Source organism: Entelurus aequoreus, linkage group LG27 (assembly GCF_033978785.1).
Source record: "Entelurus aequoreus isolate RoL-2023_Sb linkage group LG27, RoL_Eaeq_v1.1, whole genome shotgun sequence".
In the NCBI taxonomy this organism is placed as follows: Eukaryota; Metazoa; Chordata; class Actinopteri; order Syngnathiformes; family Syngnathidae; genus Entelurus; species Entelurus aequoreus.
The window spans coordinates 38,166,858-38,182,416 of NC_084757.1; the positions used below are offsets into that span (position 1 = coordinate 38,166,858).

Genomic DNA, 15,559 nt, shown 5'->3' on the forward strand with positions numbered 1-15,559 from the left:
TTATTGATAGTATAGCACCGCTAAAGCAAAAAAGGGCCCCTAAAAGGCGTACCCCATGGTTTACAGAAGAAATTAGAGCTCATAAATTATCATGTAGAAAACTGGAACGCAAATGGCGTGCGACTAAACTTGAGGTTTTCCATCAAGCATGGAGTGATAGTTTAATAACTTATAAACGCATGCTTACCTTAGCTAAAGCTAAATACTACTCAAATCTCATCCACCTCAACAAAAATGATCCTAAATTTCTGTTTAGTACAGTAGCATCGCTAACCCAACAAGGGACTCCTCCCAGTAGCTCCACCCACTCGGCAGATGATTTGATGAATTTCTTTAATAAGAAAATGGAACTCATTAGAAAGGAGATTAAAGACAACGCATCCCAGCTACAACTGGGTTCTATTAACACAAATACGACGGTATATACGACGGACACTGCCCTCCAAAATAGTCTCTCTATTTTTGATGAAATAACATTAGAGGAATTATTACAGCGTGTAAGTGGGATAAAACAAACAACATGTTTACTTGACCCACTTCCTGGGAAACTTATCAAGGAACTGTTTGTATTATTAGGTCCATCAGTGTTAAATATTATAAACGTATCACTTTCCTCCGGCACTGTTCCCCTAGCATTCAAAAAAGCGGTTATTCATCCTCTGCTCAAAAGACCTAACCTCGATCCTGACCTCATGGTAAACTACCGACCGGTCTCCCACCTTCCGTTTATTTCCAAAATTCTCGAAAAAATTGTTGCACAGCAGCTAAATGAACACTTAGTGACTAACAATCTCTGTGAACCTTTTCAATCCGGTTTCAGGGCAAATCACTCTACGGAGACAGCCCTCGCAAAAATGACTAATGATCTATTGCTAACGATGGATTCTGATGCGTCATCTATGTTGCTGCTTCTTGATCTTAGCGCCGCTTTCGATACCGTCGATCATAATATTTTATTAGAGCGTATCAAAACACGTATTGGTATGTCAGACTTAGCCTTGTCTTGGTTTAACTCTTATCTTACTGACAGGATGCAGTGCGTCTCCCATAACAATGTGACCTCGGACTATGTCAAGGTAACGTGCGGAGTTCCCCAGGGTTCGGTTCTTGGCCCTGCACTCTTTAGTATTTACATGCTGCCGCTAGGTGACATTATACGCAAATACGGTGTTAGCTTTCACTGTTATGCTGATGACACCCAACTCTACATGCCCCTAAAGCTGACCAACACGCCGGACTGTAGTCAGCTGGAGGCGTGTCTTAATGAAATTAAACAATGGATGTCCGCTAACTTTTTGCAACTCAACGCTAAGAAAACGGAAATGCTGATTATCGGTCCTGCTCGACACCGACATCTATTTAATAATACCACCTTAACATTTGACAACCAAACAATTAAACAAGGAGACTCGGTAAAGAATCTGGGTATTATCTTCCACCCAACTCTCTCGTTTGAGTCACACATTAAGAGTGTTACTAAAACGGCCTTCTTTCATCTCCGTAATATCGCTAAAATTCGTTCCATCTTGTCCACTAGCGACGCTGAGATCATTATTCATGCGTTCGTTACGTCTCGTCTCGATTACTGTAACGTATTATTTTCGGGTCTCCCTATGTCTAGCATTAAAAGATTACAGTTGGTACAAAATGCGGCTGCTAGACTTTTGACAAAAACAAGAAAGTTTGATCATATTACGCCTATACTGTATATACCTTTATATACATATATATATATACCTATACTGGCTCACCTGCACTGGCTTCCTGTGCACTTAAGATGCGACTTTAAGGTTTTACTACTTACGTATAAAATACTACACGGTTTAGCTCCAGCCTATCTCGCCGATTGTATTGTACCATATGTCCCGACAAGAAATCTGCGTTCAAAGAACTCCGGCTTATTAGTGATTCCCAGAGCCAAAAAAAGTCTGCGGGCTATAGAGCGTTTTCTATTGGGGCTCCAATACTCTGGAATGCCCTCCCGGTAACAGTTAGAGATGCTACCTCGGTAGAAGCATTTAAGTCCCATCTTAAAACTCATTTGTATAATCTAGCCTTTAAATAGACCCCCCCTTTTTTAGACCAGTTGATCTGCCGTTTCTTTTCTTCTCTCCTCTTCTCCCCTGTCCCTTGCGAGGGGGAGTTGCATAGGTCCGGTGGCCATGGATGAAGTGCTGGCTGTCCAGAGTCGGGACCCCGGGTGGACCACTAGCCTGTGCATTGGTTGGGGACATCTCTGCGCTGCTGACCCGTCTCCGCTCGGGATGGTTTCCTGTTGGCCCCGCTGTGGACTGGACTCCCGCTGATGTGTTGGATCCACTGTGGACTGGACTTTCACAATGTTATGTCAGACCCACTTGACATCCATTGCTTTCGGTCTCTCCTAGAGGGGGGGGGGGGGGGGGGGGTTACCCACATATGCGGTCCTCTCCAAGGTTTCTCATAGTCATTCACCGACGTCCCACTGGGGTGAGTTTTTCCTTGCCCGTATGTGGGCTCTGTACCGAGGATGTTGTTGTGGCTTGTACAGCCCCTTGAGACAGTTGTGATTTAGGGCTATATAAATAAACATTGGTTGATTGATTGATTGATGTTTTAAAAGTGGAGGTGTTGGATGGAGGAAGTAGAAGTGGATGTTTTAACGACACGCCAGGGACAAACAGGAAGTCTGTTGCTGGGTTGCCAGGTGTGAGTAATTGATAGAAGAAGGAAGTCTTTGGTGACTTGAAGGCTGCCAGATCCCCAAGAAGAAAAACAACAACAACAAGAAGAACAACAACAACGAGGACAGATGGATGCTGGGGTCCTCTCATGGATTGGGGGGGGTGGGGGGGGGGGGGGGTGGTGTGAAAAATGTAGGCAAGGTACATAAAAAGGAGAAGAAGTTCTCCTGACATCTTCCTGGGGGCCTCCTGACACCTGCAGACTCCTGAAGATGGACGGCCTCGGTGAGGAGGTCGGGAAATTGCTCCCACTGCAGCCGCCTTTCTTACCCCCCTCCCCCCCCCCACATCCCCGGTCCCCCGTCAGGTCACATGATCGCCCCCCCCCCGGGTGTCTGCACGTGACCGAAGAGCAGAAGAACGGACACAAGTTGTGCTAACGAGGCGCAAACTAGACGCATCAACCAGCTCCTAATTGGAGAAGAAGGCGGGGCTTCCATAAGTCCTCTGAGTGCGACTAGTCGGGTCTGAGGAAGCCTGATTGTGACTTGTGCTGCTCCCTGGTCTTTACCCCAGGTCTTTACCCCACATCTTTACCCCAAGTCTTTACCCCATGTCTTTACCCCACATCTTTACCCCAGGTCTTTACCCCGCGTATTTACCCCACATCTTTACCCCGCGTCTTTACCCCGCGTCTTTACCCCATATCTTTACCCCAGGTCTTTAAGCCCACGTCTTTACCCCACATCTTTACCCCAAGTCTTTACCCCGCGTCTTTACCCCACATCTTTAACCCAGGTCTTTACCCCGCGTATTTACCCCACATATTTACCCCAAGTCTTTACCCCGCGTCTTTACCCCATATCTTTACCCCAGGTCTTTAAGCCCACGTCTTTACCCCGCGTCTTTACCCCGCGTCTTTACCCCATATCTTTACCCCAGGTCTTTAAGCCCACGTCTTTACCCCACATCTTTACCCCAAGTCTTTACCCCGCGTCTTTACCCCACATCTTTAACCCAGGTCTTTACCCCGCGTATTTACCCCACATATTTACCCCAAGTCTTTACCCCGCGTCTTTACCCCATATCTTTACCCCAGGTCTTTAAGCCCACGTCTTTACCCCACATCTTTACCCCAGGTCTTTACCCCGCGTCTTTACCCCACGTCTTTACCCCAGGTCTTTACCCCGCGTCTTTACCTCGCATCTTTACCCCACATATTTACCCAACGTCTTTACCCCGCGTCTTTATCCCAGTTTTTTATTCCACGTCTTCACCCCGTGTCTTTACCCCAGGCCTTTACCCCATGTCTTTACCCCGCTTCTTTACCCCAGGTCTTTACCCCATGTCTTTACCCCACATCTTTACTCCACGTCTTTTCCTCGCATCTTTACCCCAGGTCTTTACCCCGCATCTTTACCCCACGTCTTTACCTTGTATCTTCACCCCAGGTCTTTACCTTGCATCTTTACCCCAGGTCTTTACCTCGTATCTTAACCCCAGGTTTTCACCCCGCGTCTTCCCCCAGGTCTTTACCCCACGTCTTCACCCCAGCTCTTTACCCCGCACCTTTACCCCATGTCTTTACCCCACATCTTTACCCCACGTCTTCACCCCACGTCTTTACCCCATGTCTTTACCCCCCATCTTTACCCCACGTCTTTACATCACATCTTTACCCCATGTCTTTACCTCACATCTTCACCCTGGGTCTTTACCTCCCATCTTTACCCCATGTCTTTACCCTGCATCTTTACCCTACGTCTTTACCTTGCATCTTCACCCCGGGTCTTTACCTCGCATCTTTACCACAGGTCTTTACCTCGCATCTTTACCCCAGGTCTTTACCCCAGGTCTTTACCCCACATCTTTACCCCACGTCTTTACCCCACATCTTTACCCCACATCTTTACCCCACGTCTTTACCTCGCATCTTCACCCCAGGTCTTTAGCTCGCATCTTTACCATGCGTCTTTACCCCGCATCTTCACCCCAGGTCTTTACCCGGCGTGGTCCTCAAAGTGGGCCACGTGGTCCTAAATAAGTGTGTGGTGTTTCCCAGCGACAACTAATCCAACATTCATGTGGTCTTTTCATGCTTTTATCACCTCACATTCGCCCAGCCGAGCGTGCGGCCGCCTCATCAACATCCCGCCCAAGCAAAAACACGTCCGACGGGGCCCCGCCAAAGTAAAACACGCCCGCTGCTCTTAGCCACCTCGCGGCTCGGCTTTTAGCGTTTAGCGGCAGACAAATGTCTTGGCCACACCTTCTGTTTGAAAATGTCATAAAAATCCCGTCAGAGCCCCCAAAATACTATTTTAATCAGAAATACTATTTTAATCAGAAATACTATTTTAATCAGAAATACTATTTTAATCAGACATGATGAAGTGTGTCGCAGTCAAATGGTAGCAATGCTAACAAATCCGCTAGCTGCTAGCATAGTTAGCTACTGCATGTTTAATGCTGTAATAATTAAGTTAATAAACACCAATTAAGAAGATTTAAACGTTAATAAGATGTACATAACTAACAATAATTAGCTTGTAGTCGCAATGTTTGATTAACTGTAAATCAACACGATGCTAACTCGTATTTAGTCTTGTTTGCGTATTTAAATGGGTCAGGGATAGGGTTAGGCGTACAACTAAGTAGTTGCTAATTATTTCATACATGTTTCTTCATTGGAGCGATTAGCCGCTAACTATTTGAACATTTCAGAAGCTAAAAGATGCTAACAGTGACATTTTTTTGAAGGCAAACTAAGTAATTGCTAATTATTTTATAAAGTCATCATATTTGTGTGTGCTAAAGTAAATTAGTGAGCTAAATTTATTCATATGCACATTTGATTGGTTAAAAAACTAAAAAAAACCTAAAAATTCTTCATTGGCGCGCTTAGCCGCTATCTATATGAACATTTCAGAAGCTAAAAGATGCTAACAGTGACATTTATTGAAGGCAAACTAAGTAGTTGCTAATTATTTCATATTTAATGTTATCATATTTCTGCATGCTAAAGTGAATTAGCGAGCCGTTAGCGTGTTAACATCAGCCTAGCCTAGCGCACCAGGCCGCGACATGACCGAGGCCGTCTTCGGGGAGGCGGCGTACAACTAAGTAGTAGCTAATTATTTCATAATGTCATAATTTGTTTGCGTGTTAAAGTAAATTAGTGAGCTAACTTGAACTATATGCACATTTGATTGGTTAAAAAATTCAAAAAATTAATATATTTCTTCATCGAGCGCATAACCGCTAACTATATGAATATTTCAGAAGCTAAAAGATGCTAACAGTGACATTTATTGAAGGCAAACTATGTAGTTGCTAATTATTTCATAATGTTATCATATTTGTGCGAGTTCAAGTGAACTAGCGAGCCGTTAGCGTGTTAGCATTAGCCTAGCCTAGCACACAAGACCGCGGCATGACCGAGGCCGTCTTCGGGGAGGCGTCGTACACCTAAGTAGTTGCTAATTATTTCATAACGTCATATTTTTGCGTGTTAAAGTAAATTAGTGAGCTAAATTGAACTATATGCACATTTGATTGGTTAAAAAACAAAACAAAACAAAAATATTTCTTCATTGGAGCGCATAGCCGCTAACTATATGAACATTTCAGAAGCTAAAAGTTGCTAACAGTGACATTTATTGAAGGCAAACTAAGTAGTTGCTAATTATTTCATAATGTTATCATATTTGTGCGTGTTCGAGTGAACTAGCGAGCCGTTAGCGCGTTAGCATTAGCCTAGCCTAGCGCACAAGACCGCGGCATGACAGAGGCCGTCTTCGGGGAGGCGTCGTACACCTAAGTAGTTGCTAATTATTTCATAACGTCATATTTTTGCGTGTTAAAGTAAATTAGTGAGCTAAATGCACATTTGATTGGTTAAAAAACTAAACAAATTAATATATTTCTTCATTGGAGTGCATAACCGCTAACTATATGAACATTTCAGAAGCTAAAAGATGCTAACAGTGACATTTATTGAAGGCAAACTAAGTAGTTGCTAATTATTTCATAATTTATCATATTTGTGCGTGTTCAAGTGAACTAGCGAGCCGTTAGCGCGTTAGCATTAGCCTAGCCTAGCGCACAAGACCGCGGCATGACCGAGGCCGTCTTCGGGGAGGCGTCGTACAACTAAGTAGTTGCTAATTATTTCATAACGTCATATTTTTGCGTGTTAAAGTAAATTATTGAGCTAAATTGAACTATATGCACATTTGATTGGTTAAAAAACTAAAAAAATGAATATATTTCTTCATTGGAGCGCATAGCCGCTAACTATATGAATATTTCAGAAGCTAAAAGATGCTAACAGTGACATTTATTGAAGGCAAACTAAGTAGTTGCTAATTATTTCATAATGTTATCATATTTGTGCGTGTTCAAGTGAACTAGCGAGCCGTTAGCGTGTTAGCATCAACCTAGTCTAGCGCACCAGGCCGCGGCATGACCGAGGCCGTCTTCAGGGAGGCGTCGTACAACTAAGTAGTTGCTAATTTTCAATATTTTTTCAATATATACAATTATAATATGCACATTTGATTGGATAAAAACCAAACAAATGAATATATTTCTTAATTGGAGTGCATAGTTGCTAACTATATGAACATTTTAGAAGCTAAAAGATGCTAAGAGTGACATTTTTATTGAAGGCAAACTAGGTAGTTGCTAATTATTTCATAATGTTATCATATTTGTGTGTGCTAAAGTAAATTAGTGAGCTAAATTAAACCATATGCACATTTGATTGGTTAAAAACAAAAACAAAAAGATATATTTCTTCATTGGAGTGCTTAGCCGCTAGCTATATGAACATTTCAGAAGCTAAAAGATGCTAACAGTGACATTTATTGAAGGCAAACTAAGTAGTTGCTAATTATTTCATAATGTTATCATATTTGTGCGTGTTCAAGTGAACTAGCGAGCCGTTAGCACGTTAGCATTAGCCTAGCCTAGCGCACAAGACCGCGGCATGACCGAGGCCGTCTTCGGGGAGGCGTCGTACACCTAAGTAGTTGCTAATTATTTCATAACGTCATATTTTTGCGTGTTAAAGTAAATTAGTGAGCTAAATTGAACTATATGCACATTTGATTGGTTAAAAAACTAAAAAAATGAATATATTTCTTCATTGGAGCGCATAACCGCTAACTATATGAATATTTCAGAAGCTAAAAGATGCTAACAGTGACATTTATTGAAGGCAAACTATGTAGTTGCTAATTATTTCATAATGTTATCACATTTGTGCGTGTTCAAGTGAACTAGCGAGCCGTTAGCGTGTTAGCATTAGCCTAGCCTAGCACACAAGACCGCGGCATGACCGAGGCCGTCTTCGGGGAGGCGTCGTACACCTAAGTAGTTGCTAATTATTTCATAACGTCATATTTTTGCGTGTTAAAGTAAATTAGTGAGCTAAATTGAACTATATGCACATTTGAATGGTTAAAAAACAAAACAAAACAAAAATATTTCTTCATTGGAGCGCATAGCCGCTAACTATATGAACATTTCAGAAGCTAAAAGATGCTAACAGTGACATTTATTGAAGGCAAACTAAGTAGTTGCTAATTATTTCATAATGTTATCATATTTGTGCGTGTTCAAGTGAACTAGCGAGCCGTTAGCGTGTTAGCATCAACCTAGTCTAGCGCACCAGGCCGCGGCATGACCGAGGCCGTCTTCAGGGAGGCGTCGTACAACTAAGTAGTTGCTAATTTTCAATATTTTTTTAATATATACAATTATAATATGCACATTTGATTGGATAAAAACCAAACAAATGAATATATTTCTTAATTGGAGTGCATAGTTGCTAACTATATGAACATTTTAGAAGCTAAAAGATGCTAACAGGGACATTTATTGAAGGAAAACTAAGTAGTTGCTAATTATTTCATAACGTTATTATATTTGTGTTTGCTAAAGTAAATTAGTGAGCTAAATTGAACTATATGCACATTTGATTGGTTAAAAACAAAGACAAAAAATATATTTATTCATTGGAGCGCTTAGCTGCTAACTATATGAACATTTCAGAAGCTAAAAGATGCTAACAGTGACATTTATTGAAGGCAAACTAGTGGGTTGCTAATTATTTCATAATGTCATCATATTTCTGTGTGCTAAAGTAAATAAGTGAGCTAAATTTAACTATATGCACATTTGATTGGTTAAAAAACTAAAAAAATGAATATATTTCTTCATTGGAGCGCATAGCCGCTAACTATATGAATAGTTCAGAAGCTAAAAGATGCTAACAGTGACATTTATTGAAGGCAAACTAAGTAGTTGCTAATTATTTCATAATGTTTTCATATTTGTGCGTGTTCAAGTTAACTAGCGAGCCGTTAGCGCGTTAGCATTAGCCTAGCCTAGCGCACAAGACCGCGGCATGACCGAGGCCGTCTTCGGGGAGGCGTCGTACACCTAAGTAGTTGCTAATTATTTCATAACGTCATAATTTGTTTGCGTGTTAAAGTAAATTAGTGAGCTAAATTAAACTATATGCACATTTGAGTGGTTAAAAAACAAAAACAAATTAATATATTTCTTCATTGGAGCGCATAGCCGCTAACTATATGAATATTTCAGAAGCAAAAAGATGCTAACAGTGACATTTATTGAAGGCAAACTAAGTAGTTGCTAATTATTTCATAATGTTATCATATTTGTGCGTGTTCAAGTGAACCAGCGAGCCGTTAGCGTGTTAGCATCAACCTAGTCTAGCGCACCAGGTCGCGGCATGACCGAGGCCGTCTTCAGGGAGGCGTCGTACAACTAAGTAGTTGCTAATTTTCAATATTTTTTCAATATACACAATTATAATATGCACATTTGATTGGATAAAAACCAAACAAATGAATATATTTCTTAATTGGAGTGCATAGTTGCTAACTATATGAACATTTCAGAAGCTAAAAGATGCTAACAGTGACATTTATTGAAGGCAAACTAAGTAGTTGCTAATTATTTCATAATGTTATCATATTTGTGTGTGTTAAAGTAAATTAGTGACCTAATTAAACTATATGCACATTTGATTGGTTAAAAACAAAAACAAAAAGATATATTTCTTCATTGGAGCGCTTAGCCGCTAGCTATATGAACATTTCAGAAGCTAAAAGATGCTAACAGTGACATTTATTGAAGGCAAACTAAGTAGTTGCTAATTATTTCATAATGTTATCATATTTGTGCGTGTTCAAGTGAACCAGCGAGCCGTTAGCGCGTTAGCATTAGCCTAGCCTAGCGCACAAGACCGCGGCATGACCGAGGCCGTCTTCGTGGAGGCGTCGTACACCTAAGTAGTTGCTAATTATTTCATAACGTCATATTTTTGCGTGTTAAAGTAAATTAGTGAGCTAAATTGAACTATATGCACATTTGATTGGTTAAAAAACTAAAAAAATGAATATATTTCTTCATTGGAGCGCTTAGCCGCTAGCTATATGAACATTTCAGAAGCTAAAAGATGCTAACAGTGACATTTATTGAAGGCAAACTAAGTAGTTGCTAATTATTTCATAATGTTATCATATTTGTGCGTGTTCAAGTGAACCAGCGAGCCGTTAGCGCGTTAGCATTAGCCTAGCCTAGCGCACAAGACCGCGGCATGACCGAGGCCGTCTTCGGGGAGGCGTCGTACACCTAAGTAGTTGCTAATTATTTCATAACGTCATATTTTTGCGTGTTAAAGTAAATTAGTGAGCTAAATTGAACTATATGCACATTTGATTGGTTAAAAAACTAAAAAAATGAATATATTTCTTCATTGGAGCGCTTAGCCGCTAGCTATATGAACATTTCAGAAGCTAAAAGATGCTAACAGTGACATTTATTGAAGGCAAACTAAGTAGTTGGTAATTATTTCATAATGTTATCATATTTGTGCGTGTTCAAGTGAACCAGCGAGCCGTTAGCGTGTTAGCATCAGCCTAGCCTAGCGCACAAGACCGCGGCATGACCGAGGCCGTCTTCAGGGAGGCGTCATACAACTAAGTAGTTACTAATTTTCAATATTTTTTCAATATATACAATTATAATATGCACATTTGATTGGATAAAAACCAAACAAATGAATATATTTCTTAATTGGAGTGCATAGTTGCTAACTATATGAACATTTTAGAAGCTAAAAGATGCTAACAGTGACATTTATTGAAGGCAAAGTAGGTAGTTGCTAATTATTTCATAATGTTATCATATTTGTGTGTGTTAAAGTAAATTAGTGAGCTAAATTAAACTATATGCACATTTGATTGGTTAAACACAAAAACAAAAAGATATATTTCTTCATTGGAGCGCTTAGCCGCTAGCTATATGAACATTTCAGAAGCTAAAAGATGCTAACAGTGACATTTATTGAAGGCAAACTAAGTAGTTGCTAATTATTTCATAATGTTATCATATTTGTGCGTGTTCAAGTGAACCAGCGAGCCGTTAGCGCGTTAGCATTAGCCTAGCCTAGCGCACAAGACCGCGGCATGACCGAGGCCGTCTTCGGGGAGGCGTCGTACACCTAAGTAGTTGCTAATTATTTCATAACGTCATATTTTTGCGTGTTAAAGTAAATTAGTGAGCTAAATTGAACTATATGCACATTTGATTGGTTAAAAAACTAAAAAAATGAATATATTTCTTCATTGGAGCGCTTAGCCGCTAGCTATATGAACATTTCAGAAGCTAAAAGATGCTAACAGTGACATTTATTGAAGGCAAACTAAGTAGTTGGTAATTATTTCATAATGTTATCATATTTGTGCGTGTTCAAGTGAACCAGCGAGCCGTTAGCGTGTTAGCATCAGCCTAGCCTAGCGCACAAGACCGCGGCATGACCGAGGCCGTCTTCAGGGAGGCGTCATACAACTAAGTAGTTACTAATTTTCAATATTTTTTCAATATATACAATTATAATATGCACATTTGATTGGATAAAAACCAAACAAATGAATATATTTCTTAATTGGAGTGCATAGTTGCTAACTATATGAACATTTTAGAAGCTAAAAGATGCTAACAGTGACATTTATTGAAGGCAAAGTAGGTAGTTGCTAATTATTTCATAATGTTATCATATTTGTGTGTGTTAAAGTAAATTAGTGAGCTAAATTAAACTATATGCACATTTGATTGGTTAAAAACAAAAACAAAAAGATATATTTCTTCATTGGAGCGCTTAGCCGCTAGCTATATGAACATTTCAGAAGCTAAAAGATGCTAACAGTGACATTTATTGAAGGCAAACTAAGTAGTTGCTAATTATTTCATAATGTTATCATATTTGTGCGTGTTCAAGTGAACCAGCGAGCCGTTAGCGCGTTAGCATTAGCCTAGCCTAGCGCACAAGACCGCGGCATGACCGAGGCCGTCTTCGGGGAGGCGTCGTACACCTAAGTAGTTGCTAATTATTTCATAACGTCATATTTTTGCGTGTTAAAGTAAATTAGTGAGCTAAATTGAACTATATGCACATTTGATTGGTTAAAAAACTAAAAAAATGAATATATTTCTTCATTGGAGCGCTTAGCCGCTAGCTATATGAACATTTCAGAAGCTAAAAGATGCTAACAGTGACATTTATTGAAGGCAAACTAAGTAGTTGCTAATTATTTCATAATGTTATCATATTTGTGCGTGTTCAAGTGAACCAGCGAGCCGTTAGCGTGTTAGCATCAGCCTAGCCTAGCGCACAAGACCGCGGCATGACCGAGGCCGTCTTCAGGGAGGCGTCATACAACTAAGTAGTTACTAATTTTCAATATTTTTTCAATATATACAATTATAATATGCACATTTGATTGGATAAAAACCAAACAAATGAATATATTTCTTAATTGGAGTGCATAGTTGCTAACTATATGAACATTTTAGAAGCTAAAAGATGCTAACAGTGACATTTATTGAAGGCAAAGTAGGTAGTTGCTAATTATTTCATAATGTTATCATATTTGTGTGTGTTAAAGTAAATTAGTGAGCTAAATTAAACTATATGCACATTTGATTGGTTAAAAACAAAAACAAAAAGATATATTTCTTCATTGGAGCGCTTAGCCGCTAGCTATATGAACATTTCAGAAGCTAAAAGATGCTAACAGTGACATTTATTGAAGGCAAACTAAGTAGTTGCTAATTATTTCATAATGTTATCATATTTGTGCGTGTTCAAGTGAACTAGGGAGCCGTTAGCGTGTTAGCATCAGCCTAGCCGAGCGCACCAAGCCGCGACATGACGTCTCGCGGGCGGCGGCGTAACACGTGCTAATGCTAATCAGGAGCTGCTCCCTGCCATGTAGCGGCAGCGGAACACGGGGCCAGCTCGGCGCCGGACACGCGGCGGCTACATTAGCGAGCGCTGTTCTCCGGCGGGGTACACAGTTTCTATTACGGCGTGCGGGCGAGAGGAGGACGGGCCTGTCAGGGCGCGTTAGGGAGGTCACGCTGTAATTGGAGTATGGAAAGGAGGCGAGTGGGGGAGGGGAGAAGCTTTTTTAAAGAGACATTAGCAACTGTATCTTTTAGCAAAGTGCCTCCAGGACAAAGAAAGGATTTCTTTCTTTTGAACCCCCGCCCCCCGTTTAGGCGGCTGGTGGAAAGGAGTGGTCAGAGTGGAATGACTTCCCTGACAATACGGCGTAAATAATGCAGAGCGTGTGTTTGAGTTTGGTATCTCTTCCATTAAGTGGGATTAAGATTTCATCGCCGCGCAGCGCAGGATGCTAGCAATATCGCCATGAAATTTTGATCAGCCTTTCTTCTGTACGACATTCCTGCCGGGACGTCTGCCGGCGGACATGGCCTCAATATTTCATGGCCAAGTCGGCGGCCGCCGAGATTTAACCACGCCAGCGTTTTAGCGTGGCGCCTCGTCGCCCGCCACCACAGTCGGAGACGTCCCGTAGGTGTCGCTAGTCGGCGTTTGTACGCCAGTCAGGAGGACGTTTTGTTTGTCGGTCATGTGACATTCCGGTACATCACCTTATTTAACCTGTGAAAAGGAGTAGGAAGAAGCAAAGCTTATATATTATCATCATTACTATTTATTATATTCATATTTTATTATTTCTTATTAGAAACAAACGTAATCAATTAATAAAACATTTATCCACCCATCTTCTTTATTATCATTATTATTGTTATTATTATTACTTATTATAATAATGTATTACAACTTTCTCATTATTAGATAAAACATTTAATAAATAAATAAAAATATCCATCTTATTTATTATTATTATTATTATTTATTATATTCATTTTTTATTGGATACAAATTGAATGAATAAAATAAAAAAGTATCCATCTTATTTATTATTATTGTCATTTTTTGTTGTTGTTATTTTTTATTGTATACAAACTAAATGAAATAAAAAATATCCATCCGTCCTTAAATCTTCTTTAATATTATTAATTATTATTATTATTATTATTATTATTACTTATTATAATAATGTATTACAACGTTCTTATTAGATAAAACATTTAATACATAAAAAAATAGCCATCTTATTTATTATTATCATTATTATTTATTTATTATTGGATACAAATAAAATAAATACAATACAAAAGTATACATCTTATTTATTATTATTGTCATCATTTATTTATTTATTTTTTTTTTTTATTAGATACAAATTAAATAAATTAAATAAAAAAGTATCCATCTTATTTATTATTATTGTCATTATTTATTGTATTTTTAATTTTTTTAATACAAATTAAATAAAAAAAATATCCATCATCCATCTTCTTTATTATTATTACTTATTATGCTGATGTATTAAAACTTTCTTATTAGATAAAAAAATATATAAATTAAAAAAAATATCCAAATAATTTATTATTATGATTATTATTTATGATATTCATTTTTTATTAAATACAAATTAAATAGATAAAATAAAATACAAAGTATCCATCTTATTTATTATTATTGTCATTATTATTTTAATGTTTTTATTTTTTTAAATCAGAGACAAACTAAATCAAATTAAAAAAATATCCATTCATCCTTTCATCTTCTTTATTATTATTATTATTATTATTATTATTATTATTATTATTATTATTATTATTATTATTGTTATTATTATTACTTAATATATTTATTTTTTATTTTAATTTTAAAAAGTCCATCTTATTTATTATTATAATTATTATTTAATGAAAATATTTTTTACTGGATACAAATTGAATAAATAAAACAAAAAAGTATCCATCTTATTTATATATTATTGTCATTATTTATTTGATTTATTTTCCATTTTTTTATTAGATACAAACTAAATAAAATAAAAAATGTCCACCCATCCTTCCATTTTTTGTATTATTATTATTATTAGTATTATAATCATTGCTTATTATATTTATGTATTACACCTTTCTTATTAGATAAAAAAAGTGTATAAATAAAAAAAATATCCATCTTGATCATTATTGTCATTATTATTTATTATATTCATGTTTTATTAGATACAAATTGAATAAATACAATTAAAAAAAATCCATCTTATTTATTATTATTGTCATTATTATTATTTTTTTTTTTTACAAACTTTTTTTATTAGATACAAACTAAATTAAATAAATAAAATATCAATCCATCTTTTCATCGTCTTTATTATCATTATTATTATTATTATTATTATTATTGTAATTATGACTTATTATATGTATGTAATACAACTTTCTTATAAGATAAAACATTTAATACATTAAAACAAATATCCATCGTATTTATTATTATCATTAATATTTATTATATTAATTTTTTGTTGGATACAAATAAATAAAAAAGTGTACATCTTATTTATTATTATTGTCATTATTTATTTTATTTATTTAAAAAAATGTTTATTAGGTACAAATTAAATTAA

The 15,559-nt window shown here is 37.6% G+C and overlaps 1 long non-coding RNA gene across 1 annotated transcript in view; it reads left to right on the top strand.

Annotated features, from left to right (window-relative positions):
• Positions 1-15,559, top strand: part of LOC133644229 (uncharacterized) — a 39,823-nt gene that overhangs the window by 16,190 nt on the left and 8,074 nt on the right. The window lies entirely within an intron of this gene.